General features: G+C 36.9%; 1 protein-coding gene across 2 annotated transcripts in view; it reads right to left on the reverse strand.

The window, feature by feature from the left end:
* Window positions 1-6,264, reverse strand: part of LOC107661833 (glucagon receptor-like) — an 84,759-nt gene extending 78,495 nt beyond the window's left edge. For both annotated transcript variants that reach the window (XM_016451607.1, XM_016451606.1), the window contains exon 1: window positions 6,026-6,264. The gene's annotated coding sequence lies outside the window, so the exon portion shown is untranslated. The remainder of the gene's footprint in view (window positions 1-6,025) is intronic.
* Between the last annotated feature and the right edge of the window lie 660 nt (window positions 6,265-6,924).

The following is a 6,924-nucleotide window of genomic DNA, read 5'->3' on the forward strand; positions in this document are numbered from 1 at the left end:
GACGTGACGTCGAGAGTGACCGACTGAAAGGGAATGTCTCGGTTACGTATGGTTCCCCTCGTTCCCTGAAGGAGGGAACGGAGACGTTACGTCCCGTCGCCACAGTTGCTGTACCACTGCTGTACGGCCGTGGCGCAAGTCTCGGCTCCTCAGCGAAAAACTGATGTGCGTTTGCACGCGCTCTCCTTTTATACCCGCGCTGCGGGGCGGTGTGCGCGTGGCGAAACACGCACGGCAACTGTCATTGGCTTGTTTAGTTAACGCTCGAAGGTGATTGGGTTCTCGGGCGAGATCCCAATTCGTCAGTCACGACTGACGTAACGTCGAACGTGACTGACTGAAAGGGAACGTCACTTACATCATCATTACCGCATCTCGTGCTCCACTGATGACGCACATCTAACATGGGATTGTACTATTTTTGCATTCAAATGCAAATGTTTATTTTAAATTCGACTAATTTTCATTCTTTACTCACAACCGTCGATAAATATCGATACCGTTTTATCGCCCAGGCCTAACCTCTACCTACATTTGTGCAAAGTCCAAAAAAGTGCCTATACATACAGTACAATTCACTGCAGTTTCCAGCTTGAATGAACACCAATGGCAGTAAAACACCTCAAATTTCTATCCCTTTTCCTTGCACAATACCATGTTTTGACCTTATAACACTTTTATCATAGTACATTATTTGTAAACTAATACATTTGGATGTTTGCATCACATAACCAACCCATATGTACAACTTTTTATAGTAAACTTGGTCAGTAGCTCACCTGGTACAGCACTGCACTTACAACTCCATAGAAACACAAGTCACAATAAAAGAGCACAAAGAATTGTAAAGACAAGCTAAAATGCAGAGGTTGCTTTAGCAAATGACGGTTTTATCTGGGTTTGTTAACGCTATTGGTTAAGTTTAGGGTGGAGGGTTTTTTTTATACGTCATTTTTAAATGCGATAAAGCGTTAACCTTTAGTGCCACTTATTGGACATTTCATTTCTGAAATACTGTGCTATGCACAACAACTAAGGTAATAAAACATTGCCAGATTCACGTTCAACAGTTTTGGATAAACTGAACCTGCTTTTAGCTTTTAAAGTGTCGTGAAATGTGCAAGAAGCAACATATCATTTTGCAGAAATCTTGACACATGCACTTTTTTAATGTGAGACTAAGTACTGAGTCATGTATAAATGTGGACAGTCTATTTTTAGCCTTTGTTTAGAAAAAAAGAACATTTTTGTTTCAATTAATTTATGTGTGTGTCATATCTGACTCTTATTCACATCCATTTAAATATACATTTTTAGAAACAAATCCAAACTAGTATGTGAATTGAAATCTTATTACAATTGGAGTGTAGAAAGAATTTCATTCTAAAGGTCAGATCAGAAAAGTAAATTATTTAATACACTTTAGCACCAGAGCAAGATCTCGTGATGAACGTTTCTGTTCTCTTTCCACACAGACAGCTACTCTCTCATGTCTCTTGGCATTGTACTGATGTACAAGTCAGCATAATACAAATACTGACTACACTGTCTGAACAAACAGATATGATTTTATTTTGGACAGTCATCCCAAAAGATCAGATCTGAAAAGCAAATCGGAACTAGGTGCAATATGAACAAAGCACATACAACTATGACATTTTTCTTTGCCTCAAATGCTCTTTCTGTTTGACATACTGTAATGGAAAATGTGCAGAGTCTGGACAAAAAGCATGGTACAGAGGATGCAATCTTCCCCTCTTACGCGTACCCTTTGCTCTGTCACCTGATTTGGTCCTATGATTCAGCAGACAGGGAAAGATCTTTTTAAAACATCCTCTTTGCTGCCTTATATGGGAGAACTTATTCCATTTTTAATACAGTAGTACATGAAGCTGAGTAAACTGTTGTGCTAAATATATCCTTGATATTAGGCACAGACTGGGAGCAATGAGAAAACTGCATTCACAAGGGTGAAAAACAACAATAAACACCACTATGGTAAAAACACACAAATTACAGACTTAATGTGATGCTTCCCACCTCACAATGTGATATATCGGCCCATGGCATCTAAACTCCAGGAAGAGAGGCATGGATACTGATTAAAGCATGAAGTATTTTTATAGTTCCCCCAAGCAGTGTGGTTCCCCCAAGCACTTTGCATCCATTCCTTCACACTGGTAGTGAACAAATCTTATAAATAAATGATTCTTGTTCACATCCATGCAGACTGTTAAGTCACTACTTAAGAGTCCGAATAAAGGCTGAATACAGCAAAGCAAAGTCAAGTCAAGCAAAGTCTAAAAACCATAAAGGCCTTAAAAAAAAAGCATTTAGGAAGGTACAAAGGTGTACCAGTGCTGAGATTTTGTATAAATTGTTTTTTTCTGACACCCCACAGTGCAGCTTCACACCACAATTACCTTGAACTGTTATTAAACGACCATTACACACAGAGTTAATAAATGATTAATAAAATAAAATAAAAAAATATTAAAAATATATGTTTAGGCCTAAATTTAAGATTTGTGCATTTGAAAGTATTTGCATAAAATTGTAATCCAAATAAATGAAACACTTGTAACATAATGAAGCTAATAAACTTAATATGATGCATGTTTGTCAGTCATACATAAATTAGTACTAACAAAATGAATACATTTTCAATACACAATGACCAGGTTTACATAATTATCATTTCTTTTAGTCTCATACATTTTAACTAACTGTATATTGCTGGCTATACAGCTAGCCATATTTTAACTATGTTCATACTTTTTAGCTGAATACATGTAATTGTTTGAACAATTGTATGAAAATGCTGATTCTAAGCAATCAGCATAAATGCATTTTGAAATTATAATCATTTAAATCAAACAGTTAATATCAAATAGTTAATAATAAACTTTGCCATGGCTTTTTTGAACGCAGAAATCTTACCTGTTTCTTATGTTTCATTTATGTGTGACTGAGAATATGCATTACAAGTTTATTAATTTATGTTAAAACTGTGTAATCCAAATGGATGGAAATGCAATATGCAATCCAAATACATGATTCTTAAATTTAGGCCTAAATATTTGAGTGCACAAAATGTAACCAATTTTCATGTTGGTGCAACTAACTTTTTGTGTGCCCAACGATTAGCACTGCCTTATGTGAAACACACTCAAGTAGGACACCAATTGCAACCCAAAATTAACAGTACAGCACCGAACAAATTATGTGCATGGTGGGTTTGTTTACTTGCGTTTTTTCTCAAGTCTAAAGTGCACTTTTCTTAAGTGCTACTGTCTGTAGGACTTGGTTGCACTAGTGCCATTGCTCACATGTCTTAATCTGAAGCCCTGGTTTACATTTGGCTTTTGGAACTTGTTTGGGCGTGAAAAGATAAAACACATTTGTTAATTTTTGTGTGCGTGTTCTCTCCAAACATGAATGTTCGCTAAATTAGGCAAAATCAAAGAAAATATAAATGGCTTCTATGCCCATGAAAAAGGATGATGCCATAAGGGCATGTGGAGAAGTTTATGACCATATAAAGGACAACTGAAAGGCCCCAGTTACACACATTACCATCATTATACCACATTGGAGACTCAGCCTTCATGTTCAACTGACAAAAAGTGATGCAAATGCAAGATATAACTTGTCTTGAAGGTCTATAATAAGCAAAATCCATGACAGACGAGGCCTGTGCGCCTCAGGGCTATGTTGAGGTCTGGATTTCAATGAGAAGGGAAAATAAGTGAAACAACACGAAATCATTGTGTCACATACTGTCACAGCATGTGAATTTAAATAAGATGTAAATTACAGAAAATTATTCTAGTATAGTATGCCTTGAGGTTTATACCCTGTGAACCGAAAGACCTTTTCTCTAGTACTTAATTGCTTGTTATGAAATACTATCTTGTCTTGTAACAGCTTCTATGTGATGCTGTAGCCAACTGAAGAACCTGTAAATGTCTGAATGCATCAGATGGTTGACAGCCACTTCAGGTCTCTTCAAGCATTAAAACAATCTGTATGGGTTTATGTTTGCACTGCAAACACAGTAAGCATGTGTTCTTTTAGGTTTGAGTTTTTTTAGGTACCAGGACAAAGCAGATGTTGAGTCCAGATACACATCTCTGACGTAAAAGCAACGAGTGTTGCCAGCTTGGCTGGAAATCCGCTCAATTAAGCTGATTTTGATCAAAAAAGTCTATAACACCTGGAGAGAGATATCCATTAGCATTCCCATTCATCTTAAGGGCAGTTGCTTGGTTGGCGCATGCAGCCCAAAAAAAACTCAAACTGGATGCTGACATCTTTTCTTTGTGGGACTTCATACAGTACATTGAAAAGCACAATGAAAGTGGGTTCAGAGTTGTTTTGGAGCAAAGTGACTGCATTACTTGTAGGACAATGTGCAGGTGTTGCACACAGAACACATCATTCTAAATGGATGAGCAAAAGGCTAAATAAAAAATAAAATCAAGAACAAAAAATAAAATGTTGCAACAGCACAAATGCAAAAATTTTAAATTATGAAATTGGCGCTCTGTGGTCCAGCCAATTTTTGAGAAGGCGTCCAAAGCTGTAATTGTGCACTGCTACCAGACACTGAGCGGCAGTGTGTACACAGGAAACAAACGTTTTGAATTGGTAGATTTGAACTGTCCTTCAGTCCATTTCACACTGTTTATAATGTTCCAAAAAGCTAATTCATATTTAAGGGTAACAATCTGAAGGCTTGTGGAGTCTTGTGCTTTGATGGGTGACATGCAAAACTTGAGGCTTTGACTTCTTTTGTAACTATTTTAATTCACCGAAAAAAAAAATATATATGAAAGCCAAAACTGTCTTAAATGTAAATTATTCATCGTCTTGTTAAAAGAACTGTCTTCTAAAAGTAACATCACTTCAGATGTGATTTCCTGCCACTGAACCATATAGGCTATATTTTAGTCTAAATAATGGTGTATCATTTAATTTGTTGCAATCAGACATATGAAGGAGTGATAAACACTTATGTTTTAGACAGTTCATATAAATAAATATATAAAAAAATCCAGTTGTGTGAAGTCAGCGTGACCAAAATAACAAGTGACAGAAGAAATCATCAACAACAAACACCAACATAACCAACTATAAACACAACTGTAAAAACTACTGTGTTGACTGACAACCTACCGTTTCCGATTAGGTTCCGAACAGCTAGAATGCAGGTTACAATAAGCAAGCATATGCGAGTAAATGAGTACATTTGAACGACAAAGGAATACCTCAGTTTTTCCAGCTCGCACTTCACTTCTTTGCTGGATATTTCCTAAAATCTAGGAATACTGCCCAGCGTTAAAAAGGTAACGAAAGAAACATTACACTATTCCCTAAATGTTACAATAAGCAAATATGCTATTATCTGACTCACTAGATACATAAAATGTCAACAACTGCCTTGTCAGTGAGTCCTGTCAGTTCTGGTGCCACGCGCGCGGGGAGAGAAAGGAGAACTGACAGGACTCAGTTTAAACTGTGGAAATCACTACAAGATAATATTAGTGTTTAAACTATGCTCTTTCTATAATCAAATATAAAACAAAATGTTAATGTTACTTTCATTTGGCGTAAATTTAAATGCAGAACACAAAATAGACTTGCTACTATTTGCCTTTGTAAGCATACATATGACATAGGCTATGTTTACATATATATCGTCCTGTTTTTGTCCTCACAAACTCCTGCATTGATAAGATTGAGGTTAAGCAATCGGACAACTTGTCTTTAAGTGTTGTCTTTCGCAAGAGTAACCTGTATAATCCAAAAGATTTACTTTGTTGCTTATTTTCTCCACCAAAATACGTCCAAATCCGTATGGATAACCTATTATGATCCCCAGAATAATGTCGCTTTTACTTAACTTCCCTTTTACACTTAAACACGAAAAAAGATGCAACATAGATTCACTATTCAACTGGGGGGGGGCGACTTAAACCTGTCGCAAAGGTTACACTTCATAAATAAATCAAAAGTGTTTTACCTTTAGCTCGTTTAATTCCGCGAAAGTCCCCAGTCTGCGATCCACAAGCGAGCATCTTCAGAGGAACAAAACTGAATCCCAGTGCAGAGGATTTAACACGTAATCCAATCCTGGATGGATTGATGCGAGATGAAACCTTCTGCGACTATCAATCTGCGTTTCAGATTTGGCGTGACTGGTCTGTGGTGAGGGACACACATGAGTTTCATTGCACGAACACAGTGAAGTGCTCAAAGTAAAGCTGCGGAGCCTGACGTCAACACTCAGCCCAGTGACCACTGCTAACTGCATTATACAATAACTGAATGACAGCGTTAATTACAGTCAATAGAGTGAGATTTACGTACGACTAATGCAAGTTTTATGTAAAAGTAACGTCCGGTCCAACCCTCTGCACATACAAAAATTACATTACATTTTATGTATATTACTTCAGCCAGTATTCCATTGCAATATCTGTTTACTTTAAACTGTATAAAGACGAATGATGCTAGACCAGTCACGCTTTTTACTAATGATTATTTTACTTTGATTTCTCCACTTCACAAGTGTTGGTGGTATTGGGGGCCACCAGTCAATATTTATTTTCAATATATCCAGTCAATATTTCTTAAGATACGTTAATTCACAGTTAATTTGAGATATTTTTGATGAAATCCGAGAGCTCTCTGACCCTCAGACAGCAAGGGTACTACCATGGTCAAGGTCCAGAAAGGTAGTAAGAACATCGTTAAAATGGTCCATGTAACATCAGTACTTTAACTGTAATTTTATAAAACTACGAGAAAACTTTTTGTGAGCAAAGAAAACTAAAATAATAACTTTATTCAACAACTCTTCTCCTCCATGTCACCCTAGGGCTCCATTTTGGAGAACAACACGACACATGCGAGTCCTTT

Source organism: Sinocyclocheilus anshuiensis, unplaced genomic scaffold (genome assembly GCF_001515605.1).
Source record: "Sinocyclocheilus anshuiensis isolate Anshui unplaced genomic scaffold, SAMN03320099.WGS_v1.1 scaffold47, whole genome shotgun sequence".
NCBI lineage: Eukaryota > Metazoa > Chordata > Actinopteri > Cypriniformes > Cyprinidae > Sinocyclocheilus > Sinocyclocheilus anshuiensis.